We start from the raw sequence: 14,290 nt of genomic DNA, 5'->3' as shown, positions 1-14,290 counted from the left end.
TTATGTAACACACAGTGTGTGCGTCATGTTACCATTCTGAAATCCACAGGCCCCAGGCATTCTAGATGATGAGTTGTAGAGCTGCCTGAGCTCCTCCTCCAGCCCCTGAAGTCAGGGGTTTCAGGAAGCCACTAGAGTTATTTAAACTAAAGATGTTGACAAACATTTAAAGCATTTGCCTCATCACAATCTGAATCTCTCCTAGGTCCCTGGGTTCCTGCAGCCTGGAGCCAGCAACCTGAAACACAAGTTGGCATGGGGTAGGGGAGAGGATCCAAAGACCAGCCCATCAGCCTGTACAAATCTGCTGCTTTTCCACCCGAACAGAGCTAGCAGAGGCAGTGTGTTGTTGTTATTTGATTGGACTTCAGGTATAGACATGCCTGAATATTCCAAACATGCCTCCAACTCCCCACCTTACTGGGCTTCCAGCACTCTCTCCACTCTACCACCATCCCACAGCTTCATCTCTGCTACCTACCCCCTAGAGGCATTCCCAGGGGAAGAAATGACAGCACCTCTGGGAATAATAAGGGGTAGAGGGGGCCAAAGTGTGTGGGGAATTGGGCTAAAGGAAGGAAAAGATGCTGAGTGTGAGGGAGATGATGAAGATGGACACTCTGGATGAGAAACAAATATCTGACACACAGTGGAACAGGTTTGGCATGTTTCTCCTGATGCTGTTTCACGGCCCCAGGAGGCTTTTAAAATAGGAAAGCAGCCCTGGCCCATAACTGTGAGCAATATCGGGCAACTGTTATTCTCAGCTCCCTTGGCTCTAGCCGTCCATTACAGGACTTACTGATGACTGTGAAGGACTTGACCTGTCCCAATGCACTGTCGTCCAAGTGGGCATCTCAGTTCTGACCCTGGATCTGCTGTCTTGAAAATACCCATCTCATCCTGCTACCTCAAGCCACTTTTCCAACAGACATGCAACTGCTGGACAGCAGACCTGCAGCTCTGAGAAAGGCAGGAGACCCTCCTCTTGGAGTGATAAGGTCTACCTATTGGTCAAATGGAGAGTTGAGGCATGTAGAGTTGAATAGGATGGTGGCAATCAAATTCAACTCCCTCACTTCACAGATGGGAAATCTGAGGCCCAGAAAGGGACTGAATTGCCCAAGATCATGCAGCCGATTGAAGACAAAGGTGGCCCTGGAGTCCGGATATTGCTTTCCAATGCCTCACCATGACAAGGATGGGAACATCTTTGAGGTCCCAGTCATTTTCTCGTTGACCTTTACAGTCAGAAAAAGGCATGCTGAATGGTTCTCACCCTCTGCCCTTTCATCTTGAACATCTCAGAAGAGATCCTAATTTCTAAGAATTTCACTGTACTCCTTGACTCTGTGTCCCAATCTACCCAAAGTTAGGACAAAATCCTTATGAAAGCCCCCTTGGGGAAAGCCACTGTCGCTGGTGACCAGAGATGAGCTAAGAGAATCACTGCGTTGACACATGATTCACTTGTCCCAAACCTAGGTGGAGCCATCAGAGGGTCTGTGGAGGGGTCTCCTGTGCAGGAGCACCTCGGGTGGCGGAGACCTTTCATCTGCACTTCTTGGATTCTTTTTCACTTTGCCTTTCCCCCTCCACTGGTTTGAATAAGTCTGTGGTGTCTGCCATCATTCACGGGTTTAGGCTTTTCTGTAGCACTGTTCTTAGGGGTTGTGCTGCTCTACTGCCCCATCACCACCCAGAAACCTTTGGGAGAGGAGAATTTAATGCACCTAGGCTTGGTCTTCCAGCTCAGAGGCTAAGGCTCCCCTGTTGCCTTTAGTAGTTTGTCTCACTTCTCCCTCTGTCCCAGGAAAGCTGGAGGTAAGAGTCTGCTACCCACTCCCACAAACTCAACCGCCCAAGTAGGATCTCCACTGCTTTCCCAGGCTGGGAGGGCTCTTGTTTCAGAACATAAAATTGGGGTAGAAAATCAGAAAATTCTCTCCTACTAAGAGGCTTCTGGACTTTCAGGAAAAAAGGGTCCTAGAACAAATCTCAAAAAGAGCATCTAGTTCAATTTCCAGGGTGATTTCAAACTGACTTTCCTCTAAACGCTTTCTCTCCTACAAGTCTGCACACATGTGCACACCCAACCACATGTCTCAGTCTGGCAGCTGGGGCTGCCTGGGAATTCCCACATATTTGTTGCTATTCCAGGCCTGACTCTCCAGAAGGTAGAAGACCCAGACACTCTAAGGCCTCCAGGAGCCTCCAGATTTAGAAAAGCTCCAGTTGATATTCTTGAGAGCTCAAGAAGTTCCACCATTTCAAAAACTGATGGCAAGATATTTTTAATACCTGTGTTTCCAAATGATTAACACTGGATACCAAGACCTCAAATGCAAAATATACCTCATGCTGCTCCCATATTTCAAACTACAAATCCTCTCTCTTTTCCAAGCATAAGAGATGACTTCCATCATTTCCCCAAAATGACTACAGGAATAGGAACCAGCAAGGCCTGATCCCAGAGCCCCTCAGAGAAGGGAGAGTCTCAGACTTCCTGACAAAGAGGACGAGGAAGTGAGAACACATTCCTCTGCCAGTGACCTTATCCTGGAGGCAAAAACCTCCCACAGTGTAAAAATGAGGAAACCGAGACTCCGTGTGAGTTTATCATGGTCCAAGGACCCACAGGGAAAGAACAGTGGTGACAAGATCAGAATCCAAGTTTTCAGAAATCTGCCCCAAAGATCCCTTATCAGGGAGATAGAGTCTCATCTGTTTGAAGAAGATCCTGCCTGGAGGCAAGACCTTTTGATTTCATAGACCAGTTAAATTTCAAAAAATGAAATGTAAGAAACCACTGTAAAGTTGCCAACTCTTTATTTTGCTAAATAAGGACATTTAAAAAGCCTAGCTACCATCTACTCTCATCATCAGCTCATGAAAAGAATAAGCAAGCCATAACCTCAGAATAAATATTTGAGTACATCTCCTGACCCCAAAAGTAATCCTTTAAACTGAATACATTTTGCTTCCCCCCCAAAAATTCAGTATGCTTTCCCTTTTTTTCTCATTTCATTTCAGACTGGTGAAAACTCTGTCACAGACCAAAATTTGATAATCACTGGGACAGATGACCTCTCTTTGTCCCTCTTAGCTTAAGCCTAAAAATGAAGAGAATAATCCTAAGCTTTGGTGATTCAGACCTTTCCAGGAAACCTGAGCTGGCAAACGTGGAAGGGAGGGGGAATTGACAAGCATACTGTTTTTGCTCATGTGAACACACTCTGTCAACTACAAAGAACTAAGCAATGTTCATTAGTTTATAAATCTAGTGTTCAGTGAGCATCCACCACCATGTGGAGCCTCCCGGGTTTCCGTGAGCCCCTGGATTTTACAGTCCCCTTATCTGTTCAGATAATCCAGGGAGAAGAAGGAGGAAGACAGTCTGCCCCAAGTCAAGAATTATCTAAGAGATAAAGGCGGCCACTGGTGAGCGGTAGAGAGCATCAGATCAGCAACTAACATAGATGCAGACCCACTGATGCCGTTTCAGTTGCACAAGTAGGAGCCCAGAGAGGACTGACTCCATTCCAGGGAGCAGTTTTTCCAGGCTGCCTTCCACAGATGATTGCTTCTTGCTCAACACTCTGATGGAAACAGTGTGGGGGGCGAAGAGGCACAGGGAAGTCGAGACAGTACTGTGGTACAGGGGAAACACAAGAGAGCACTAGATTAGGAGTTGGATCTTGATCCTAATCCCTGTCCTTCTGCCGACCAACCATGAGTCCTTTTAGCACCTTTTGGCTCCAGTTTCCTCATTTATATTGTGGGAAAGATATTCTGTCTTCCTGACAGGACTGCAGTTAGACTGTGAGATCCTTGAGGGCAGAAACAGGTCTCATCTGTGTCTATATACCCAATCTGTAACACAGTACCTAGGAGAGAATAGGGCTTGGTAAACATCTGCTGAATTGAGCCGATGTTTCATTATATTGAATCTGCAGAATAAGAGAGTGTCTCTGAAAGCACACTCCAAGCTGGAAAACCCTACACAACTGAATAAAATGAAAGGTTATTTATTATTATCCGTTGGCCAAACTGATGCATTGCACCATCTACCAAGTATACAAAGACACTGGAATTCTATTTGGAAGTAGCAGGTGATGCAAATAAAAAATAATTTTTAAAAATGCCCACAGTTTCAAAAGTGACCAGACTATACAACCTACTAATTATATTGCCTAATAAATAACTGTGTGATTGCCTCCCAGACTCTACTGCACTATGTAATTTCTCAGGCTGAAAATGTGTTTCTACTGTGCTTGCCCAGGCCACATCACCTCTCATCCATCTATCTCATTATATTCAGAAGTCGGTAGGCAAGCCCTGGTTCTCTCACCTACTTCAGGTTGCACCTGTGTTGACAGCTGGGGTCCCTGCTGGCTGCAGCCTGGGACTGTATCAGAACCTAAGACTCCCTGGTCCACTCTCCTGGGTCCTTTCCATCCACTCCATGTTCTGCCTCCAGCAGACTCCATCACACTCCTCTCCCAATGCTTACCGCACTGCCCCAAATCTGCTTCTCAAAAGCCGCCTCCAGGGCTTCCCTGGTGGCGCAGTGTTTGAGAGTCCACCTGCTGATGCAGGGGACACGGGTTTGTGCCCTGGTCTGGGAGGATCCCACGTGCCACGGAGCGGCTGGGCCCGTGAGCTATGGCCGCTGAGCCTGCGCGTCGGGAGCCTGTGCTCCACAACGGGAGAGGCCACAACAGTGAGAGGCCCGCGTACAGCAAAAAAAAAAAAAAAGCCGCCTCCAGGCCCTTGCCAAGTCACATTCAACCTGGCCCATCCGCCATTCCTGCCGGATCCTGCCTCACTGCATGCGCTGCCCACTGGGCACGACTGCACAGACAGGTCTTGGCAGCGAGGCCAGGCTGCCCGCCCACCGGCCCTTGTACGAGGTAGGTCTCTGAACTCTGTTCCTGCCACTGAGAAACACCACACAAGCCCTGGGAAGACAGAACCATATTCAGCCAGCCTGACTCACCAATCACCACCCAATCCAAATTTGTGCTTTCAGGAAGGGCGCCAAGCCCCCACCCAGTGCCCACCCCAGGCACTGGCCTCCATCCTGCCCAATTCCGAGCCTCTGAGACGAAAGTGCTCCTGGCACTTGTCTCTCATAGCTTTGATCTTGTTCAGCTGGTTCAAGCTAATTCCACACGGAGACCATGCTGGAATCTATACTGGTTACACCTTCCCACCACGCCGCAGACTTACAGTTAGCTTTACCAGGAGTGTTTCCAAATGCCTGCAAAAACCAGGGCTGGTTCTAGGGACATTAGTCCTCTGGACACATACCTCCATGTCACTAGGTTCCCTCTGCAGCCCCCTACCCCCAAATGAGGAAATATTCACATTCTAGAAGTCAGAAATTTTCTCTAACTTTATGATTGGAGACCCTCAGGGAAGATGGACGTTCTTGGGACATTCTTATTTGTTAGGAGATAAAGAGGGGATAAATAAAGAGAAAGTGTTAAAAGAAGATTTGCTTTCCAAATACAATAGCAATGCTAGCAACACACACACACACACTCACACACACACACACACACACACACACTCACACACACTCCCTCCCTCACCCCCGCCCCCCCCTCCTACACAGACACACCTCCCTTCCTCCCTCCCTCTCTTTCTCCCTCTCTTTCTCCCTCTCTCTCTCTCTCATCCCTCTTATTGTGAGTTATTCCTCTTTGCCCAGCATGTGCATCCTTACCCCCGGTCCTCCCCACTGAAGTTTGGGTAGCCCCAGTTCTTCCTAGCCCAGGACCCCAGATATTACCTTCCATGCTGGAAGTCAGATCCCAACTGGAAGACGCAGACTGATGATTGGGAAGGAATCTTAACAGTACTCCAGACCCAAGAAAATTGCCAAGAGTGGCTGCTGCAGCTCCCATGAGAAGGAAGGAGACAAGGAGAGGGCCCAGGAATCCAAAATTTCCCCAGCCTTCCAGGAAGGCTCTGGTGTCAGCTCGCTCCCTGCTCTAGCATTGACTGAAAACCAGGGAAAATTCTCCTGATAAAGCGGAGTCTGAAATCTGAAACTGCAGGTTGGCTGAGTCCTATATAAATACACTCACACCCCCGGCTCCTTGGGTCTGATGGCTTACCCGCCCTCGCACTCCCCTCCCTCCCCACCCAGGCTGCAACTTGGTAACATCAGACAGCCCTCTAGCTGCAGCTCCTCCAGAAAGCCCGAGAGGAGAGCAGAGTGGAGCCATGCAGGCCCAGAGAGAGACCTGTCAGGTGCCGTCCACAGTCTCTCCCAGCCCCAACCCCCTCCAGCTGTTCAAGTCCAGGTGCTTAAGTGACGCTCAGGGTCATGGCATTGAGGGTGATGGGTAAGTTCAGTTTAGGAGCAAAGATTTCTAGAGTCTTCCTCCATATCAAGGAATAATATTCTCCTAAGGATTAGTTTCCAGATAACTGGTCTGGTATATACTCATTGCTAACCACACCTTCCCCTCCTCTTCCAAGTTTCTGCATCCGGCTCTTTTAGCGCCACCCCTTCCTTTATGTTTCAGCTGTAACAGAATCAGGCCAGGTGAGAGTGGGAAGGGAAATCTGATGACAACTGGCTCATTTTGCAGATGAGGGAGCTGAGGCCAGGAAGATGAAACGGCTTGTCAAAGCTAGGCCGTGACTCCCAGCCAGATTTGGCATCTTTAAAAGTCAGATGGAATATGCTTTAACACAACTAGGTTCTCACTTGAACCACGGATTGTGAGAAAAATCACTTAACCTCTCTGAGCCTCAATTTCCTCATTTGTAAAATGAGGCAAATGATTCTACATGAGAGTAACAATTATCAATACATAGGTAACAGGCATAAAGCAGTAGGCACATAATAGGCATTCAGTAAAGATCCACTGTGCAGCCCTCTGTCCACGACTGCACACTAGCTTTTGTTGGCTGGCTTCTGACTCAAGAAGGTAACTCTAAATTGCCTTTAGTACTTACTGTTCCTCCAGGTGTTGGTTTAATGTTTCCAGTTCATTGTCTTTATGTCAACCTATTAGCATTCAGAGCTTACTTTGAACAGTGCTCAGAATGCAATGCTTCATTTCTATAAAGGAAAGTCTTTGATCTACAGGCCAAGGTCATAGATTCGCATCGAAGCCCTCCTTGCAGATGTCCCTCACATCTCCGCCTCCAGGCTCCAAGCTTTAGTCCCGAGAGCCCAACCACACACTGAGCATTTCCCCAAGGGTTACTGTTCTTGGCCATAAACTCACATATCTAAAACCGAATTAAGATTCACCACCCACTGACTAGCTCTATTATAGTATTGATATGGAACGGTCTCCAAGATATAGTAACTGAAGATAGTGAAGGGCAGAGCAATTAACTTCATATGCTACCATTTGGGTTAAGAAATGATTTGTAACTACCTATATATATTTGCCTAGAGCAGAGGTCAGCAAATTTTTTATGTAAAGGGTTAGATGGTAAATATCAATATTTTCTGCTTCATGGGCCTTAGAGTCTCTGTTGCAGCTACTCAATTCCGCCTTTGTAGCACAAAAGCAGCCACAGAGAATATGCAAAGAAATGAGCATAAACAAGTGATCATAGCTGTATTACAATAAAACTGTACTTGTGGACACACTTAAATTTCATACAACTTTAATGCATCACAAACCACTTTCTTCTTCTTATTTTTTTAGCCCTTTAAACATAAACACAATTGCTGGCTCATACAAAATTAGGTGGGGGGCCAGATTTGGCTCCTGGGTCATAGCCTAGACTGCCTTAGAACATCTCAGGAAGGACATACCAGACAATGGTAACAGTGATCACCTTCAAGGAGGGAGCTGAGGCTAAATCTGAGAGGGGGCAGGAGGGAAACTTTTCACTGAATACTATTCTGTACCATTTGACTACTGTAACCTATGCATGTTAAAAAACAGTCTATTATTAATGGGCTCCCCATCTAAGTTCTCTTGCTTCTGTCAATGTCAACATTAACCGTCCCAGGCAACAAGGCTTATAACTACAAGGTCAGCTTTGACTCTCTCCCACCCCTGTCTCTCACTCCAACAGTAATCAGTGTCCAAAATCCACTGGCCCAGTTCACCAAGTGCCTCAGCCCAGAACTAGCTATCTACTTCTCTCACACATACCTCTACTATTGTCTTTACCACTCAGCTGTTGTTTCATACAGCCTTGTACCCTTAACTGATTTTTTACTTGTGTAAAGCTTATTTCCAAAAGAGAGACTGAAGCTTTTTAAGGACTGGGACAATTCCTTGCCTTCCCCCTTAGCTCCTATACCAGTGCCTTGCACCTAGTAGGAATGCCATAAATGGTTGCTTGATTGTTAATCTCCCATCCTGCTAGAGATGGTTTGGAAAACAGGGAAAAGACCCACCCAGAATAGAAGCTGGTTCTGAGACATGTGGCAAGGCAAGAGTGCACACAAGCCTTTGATGGTAGTAAAGAACATATAGGGAGAGGAAAGATGTTAGAGTCAAGGCTTGATCCAAATGAGAGGGGCTGTGCTTTGGAGAAGGCAGTCAGGAAGCTCCAGGGGAAATTCCCCCTAATTCTGATCTCTCATGCATTCGCCTTGTAGTGTAGGGAAAACCCCTGTCCTCACCTGGGGAATTTTGGTGATCCCAGAATCAGAACCTCCCACATTTAGGAGAAGCGATCTCAGCACAAAGCAGTCTTCCCTCCCACCCAATGCAGGAAAAGCTCTCTCCAACACTTGGAAAGATGAAGGTGCCACGTGAACTCCCGCAAGGGCAAGACGCTCACTACCTTTGAAGGTGGCCTATCCCGCTATTGAAGAGTGCCATCATCACACTTTCTGCCTCCACCCATTGTTTCCAGTTCTGAACTAAACAGTTAAAGACTTCCTGAGTGGGTTACAAAAAGAAAACTAATGATAATTGCCAAATATAATAGAGTTTTCGAATATTTCTTCCTTCCAAGATGTTCAAAGGGTTTTTAAAGACATAAAATCATTGACTCTTTGGAACTGGAAATACCTTTGCTCAAAAATGTTTATGGGGCTTCCCTGGTGGCGCAGTGGTTAAGAATCCACCTGCCGATGCAGGGGACACGGGTTCGAGCCCTGATCCGGGAAAATCCCACATGCCACGGAGCAACTAAGCCTGTGCGCCACAACTACTGAGCCTGCGCTCTAGAGCCTGTGAGCCACAACTGCTGAAGCCTGCACACCTAGAGCCCGTGCTGCACAAGAGAAGCCACCGCAATGAGAAGCTCGCGCACCGCAACCAAGAGTAGCCCCCGCTCGCCGCAACTAGAGAAAGCCCGCGTGCAGCAACGAAGGCCCAATGCAGCCAAAAATAAATACATAAAATAAAATAAATTTAAAAAAATGTTTATGGAATGAAATTGAATATAGTCCCTGCTTCCCAACAGGAAAGCATTCAGGGTTATGCTGTAGAATAGATTGCTTTATTTCATCATGGGAGGAATCATCACAATCACCCATGGCAATGTGGGTCTTGAAATTCCATTTTAGGCCACAGCAAACTCTGATTAGAGGAGTTAGTTAACTGGCCCCAAGACGCACAGCTAGTAAGCAGTAAGGCCAAAATTCAAAGCTAGGTCTGCCCAGCTTCAAAATTCAGTCTTCCCTACAGTCCAAAGTTTCCATGACACTAGATCATCTCTGCTAACCCCACCCTGTCTTTGAAATGAGCAGAAATGATTACTTCCATCATGACCATCAGAAACATATAGCCATCCTGCAGTCCCTCAACGGATTCCATCCTCCTGAGCACTCGGGCCTTCCTGGGATGGAGGAAAGGAGACCAAAGACAATCCAGTGACAGGATGCCAGCATCCCAGAGATACCCAGGGGCAGAATGGGAATGGCATCTCTCTGTCTCACACATGGTGCACAGTCCCATGCTTCCCTACAGCCAGCCTTCACAGGGGCCTGGTTCAGAGAGCTGTGGCATTCGGGAGCCCATGAAGCATGGCATTGTTTGGGCAGTACAAACACAACATTTACCTGGATCCTGGCATCTTTCCTCTGCAGCCCTGCTTTTGGTAAATATTTGGCTGGCTCACCCAGGAGAGGGCTGGGGCCTCTTTGTCCCACATCCCAACAACCACAGTTCTAGGAAGATGAGCTGGAGAGGGCTGAGGTTAGGCAAGAAGAATCACAAACACATCCAGCCAGTCCCCTAGTCATCAGCAGATAATTACCAGCATCAGTTTGCCTCTAGCACACCCTCTGAGCAGCTTTGAAATATTTGCGGCTAAACTCTTAGCCCATTATCAAAACTCAGCTTCAGATCCCAGAATGGTTCCTAATTGTCCATTTGGAGTTCACAGCGCTGAGTGATGCCCTCCTCCAGGCAATCGTCAGAGCTCCCTCCCCGGCTCTTTCCAACCTAACGTGCAGGTGCCTGGAAAAACACTGGTTTGTTCTGCACCTCAGAGCACCTACCTCCAGAAACATGCACCTTGGGCTCATCTGGCATCAGTGACTACCTGGACACGGGGGATGACCCTCCCCATTTCTCAAGAGGGCAAACCACAGCCAGGAGTTTGGAGCCCACACTGGATGTTAAGACTGGAGACAGAAACAGGCCCCGAGCCCTGCATCTCTCCTCAGTCCCTGGAGAGAAAGCAGCCACTCTCTCTGATGCTCTGTAGTCCATACTGGCCCAAGGAAATGCCAGGAGGTTCTACCTCCATCGCCCCCATTCTCAGGTGGTTGTCCTTGAGACCTCCACCTGGCCTCTGAAGCCACCCACCCCTTTATCTATCATCTCCCTGGGAGACATGGTCATTAGCAGAGCGCACTATGTAGGTGTCTAATTAAGCAATCAGTGGCAAATGCAAAAACCTGTTTAAGACAGCCCACAGAACATCCAGCGGGGATCCTCTTACAGGCAACTCCCTCCCCCGAGCTTCCTGGAAGGTCCCTATTGTTTGCCTGGAACAGAAAAGTGTCTGATTCTGCCCTCCTCCTTATCTGCTGGCACTGACTTCCCGGCCTTGGCACAGCTCCGGGGTGCCATTCACATGGAGCACAGTGTGAATGGTGCCCCCAGAACTGTGGGACACAGCAGCCCCAGGTGGGTGGGAAAGTACAGGTCCCCAGGTGCAAAGGACAGGGTCTTCTGAGAGGGTGTCTGCCTACCTGGCCTCTTTAGGTGTCCCAGAGCCATATCCTATTTTGGGGTCTGGGCTCAGGAAGCAAGGGGCCCTCCAGCAGTTGGGTAGGAAGGTGGCAGAGGTGGAGGTGGGCAGCGTGAGTGGCTCAGCTGCACCCCTCTCACCTGTCTCTGAGTCCTCTCTCTTTTCTGCACTGTACGCTCACCTGTTCCTGTTTCACCCTTTAAGTGGAATGTTCCACTTGCTCTGGAAGCCCGGGGCGGGGGGGTTGGAGTCGCTGTTCAGGAAAAGCTTTCTTTTTTAGAGATGGGTATCTCTGGGATTCCACCAGATACTGCTGCAGACGGCAGGTGGAGGAAGGGGGCGAGGGCAACAGCCGAGGAGGACCCTCGGAGGACAAGACAGGCTCAAACTCGAGCCCGCTCCCCTGAGCCTGGGGTTGGTTTAAGCTGGAGACTGGACGGGGGCAGACACCGCAGCTTCCTCCCTCCTAGCAGAGCTTCTTCTCAGGTGTCCGATGGGCACCCCGACAAGCAGGGGTGAGACACCCCCCAACCTCTTCTCCTGTGCCCATCGCTGAATCATACCTTGTTCTTCTTCTGTGCCCTTCTCTCCCGGCTGAGAGACCTTTATCAGCCTCATCTCTCTTACCTTCACAACGGAGCAGGAGGGTAGAGGGGGTGTCTTGATGCCCGCAAGCTTTTCCAAGGGGCAGTGCGTATGCCAGTACTGGGGGTGGGGAGGCACAACAGCACCAAAGAGACAAATCCAGGGCTTCTAATCCCATGGGGGCTCTGATGACTCTAACCCACACCCCTGGAGGTGGGCACCTATATTAATGCTGGCCGCCGTGCCCTCCTGTGCCCCGGGGCTCTGCCGGCTTGGCCCAGAACCCTGGCGCACATACTTGTTCCACCAAGATATGTGGGTTCTCTTCTGACAGAAATGGGAGAAGGACTTTTCTTTCTGTCCAGGTGTTTTCCAACTCCTAGGAGATAAACTGTACTTTGCAGCAAGAAAGATTTAGTTTAGACACCAAGAAGCACTTGGAATGAGTGATAAGAGGAAGTTTAGGACTCTGCCTTTGTGCTTTAAAAATACAGCCAATTTCCTCCCTGTAGGGTATGGTTTAATGCCTGTTTTCATCATGTTACTCTCTTGCTCAGAAATTTCCAGTGGCTGCCCCCTCCCCTGCCTGCTACATAAAGGCCTAACACCTTGTCTTGGCATCTAAGGCTCACCACAGTTCATCCCATTTCACCTTTCTTTTTTTTTTTTTTTTTCTTTTTTTGTGGTACGCGGGCGTCTCACTGTTGTGGCCTCTCCCGTTGCAGAGCACAGGCTCCGGACGCGCAGGCTCGGCGGCCATGGCTCATGGGCCCAGCCGCCCCGCGGCATGTGGGATCTTCCCGGACCGGGGCACGAACCCGTGTCCCCTGCATCGGCAGGCGGACTCTCAACCACTGTGCCACCAGGGAAGCCCCTATAAAATGATCTTTGAAGGCTCACTCCCAGCAACAGGAAGCTGGGCTCCTTCAGGAGAAACCACAGCTCTGAAAAATATTTTCCTAACTTTTTAAACTACTAAAAGCACCACCGGGACAGATGAGGGGAGGCGAGGCGCTGGCTGGGTGAGAGCCTGGCTTTCCTGACACAGGATGTGGGAGTGGGTATGAGAACACAGTCCCCACCAGAAACCTGAGCAAGGCCAGGGGAGACAGCTGCCCTGAAAGACATCTGTAGGGCACTCAGAATAGGGACCTGGGAGAAATGTTCCCGGCAGTCCCGCCTAGGGGTCCCAACCTCCCCAGCAGTCCCTTGTCCCTAATGCCAGTGCCGGACCTGTGGGGCAGGGCTCCCCAGAGCTGGCAGGGCCTCCTGAGCTGATCTTGTCCTTCCTCCTGCTCCAGAGGGCAGTGGCTCCACTGACCTGTTCCAGAGTGACGGAGGTCCCTTCTAAAAGGTCACGGCTTCCCCTGGCTTCCACCTTCTCTAGCCTCCCAGTCTTTGGGTTAACCTTTATCTGGCTGGCTGGGATTTAAGCCATCCCCCACTGGGGAAGTCAGTACAGATATCAAACTCACCCTGATAAGAATGACACCACAGGCAGACGGAAGCTGAGCATGGCCTACTCCTCGTGCCTCTGGCCTCTGCGCTAGGGTACCCAAGGGCTGGGGCGCTCTGCTATATTTCACGGGGAGCAACTGGGGCTGAAGCACAGAGGAGCCAGGCGATGAACCCCAGATGGGTGAAACAGCCTCTGTGTATCTACTTCCTTAAACATCGCCATGACTGACACTCAATCACACCATCGACCGTATAATCTGCAGCTGAAATCACTGGAACCGGAAGCCCGAAGCCTGCATCCTAGGCTTCCCTGAGCCCTGGCAGAACCATTGAACAAACCTGAGGCCAAAAGAGAGGCTGAACCTGACTCTCTTCTTTCACCTGTGGAATGGAATGGAAACTACACTCACTTAATTTAGCTCTTGTGACCATAAAGTAACTTGATAAATATAAGAGTGTTTCAAAAGTTAAACCTAAAAGTAAAACACAGGGTACTGTTGATAGAACACCAATTGGCTCATGATGAGGCCAGGGTACCTCAAGCCCTCAGCAATCAGGCCCGCATCCTGGCTCTAGGCAAGGGCTCCAGGTTGGGATGCCTTTCCCTGTTCTGAGTCTGGGAAGGGATAAGATAACAAGAGCGACATCCTGAGCCCTGCTCCAGCCACCTCCAAGGGTCGGAGCACATTCTCTTGAGAGCCCCCATCTGGGAGCCACAAGGTCCCTTCCCAGTCTCAGAGCCCCAGCGCTCCCAGCAAGAGCTCCACCACTCCTAGAAAAAGGCCACATGAAGCTGTCATGTCTTTGTCCTCCTTCCCCTCAGAAGTTTCCCCTCATTACCCTCCTCTCTTTCTGAGTAGACTCTGTAGGACAGTGACTTTCATGATGTAATTTTCGACTCATCAGCAGGTTGTGAAGTCAAGTGAGTAAATCAAGATCAGCACTTTTAAAATTTAATGGAACAGGATAGAAAATATCAGTGTGCACTTGGTAAGAGTATTATTTTGTGATACTTTTCAAACCCATCACACACACACAGTGTTAGAGTATTGACTCAGGCACTCGTCTTTCTATGCTTCAGGGTCTTCATCTTTAAAATGAGGAC

At 49.0% G+C, this 14,290-nt stretch overlaps 1 protein-coding gene across 2 annotated transcripts in view; it reads right to left on the bottom strand.

The window, feature by feature from the left end:
- Positions 1-11,208, bottom strand: part of PLEKHA6 (pleckstrin homology domain containing A6) — an 82,246-nt gene extending 71,038 nt beyond the window's left edge. The window contains exon 1 of one of the 2 annotated variants that reach the window (XM_082612901.1): positions 11,144-11,208. The gene's annotated coding sequence lies outside the window, so the exon portion shown is untranslated. Of the gene's footprint in view, positions 1-5,797; positions 5,857-11,143 lie in introns of those variants that run through there. The other variant, XM_082612902.1, reaches the window with a different exon arrangement.
- Positions 11,209-14,290: the final 3,082 nt, after the last annotated feature.

Source organism: Mesoplodon mirus (genome assembly GCF_964341445.2).
Source record: "Mesoplodon mirus genome assembly, chromosome: 3".
NCBI classification, from domain to species: domain Eukaryota; kingdom Metazoa; phylum Chordata; class Mammalia; order Artiodactyla; family Ziphiidae; genus Mesoplodon; species Mesoplodon mirus.
Note: the sequence above shows the minus strand (reverse complement) of the source record. Positions and strands in the feature narration are given on the sequence as shown.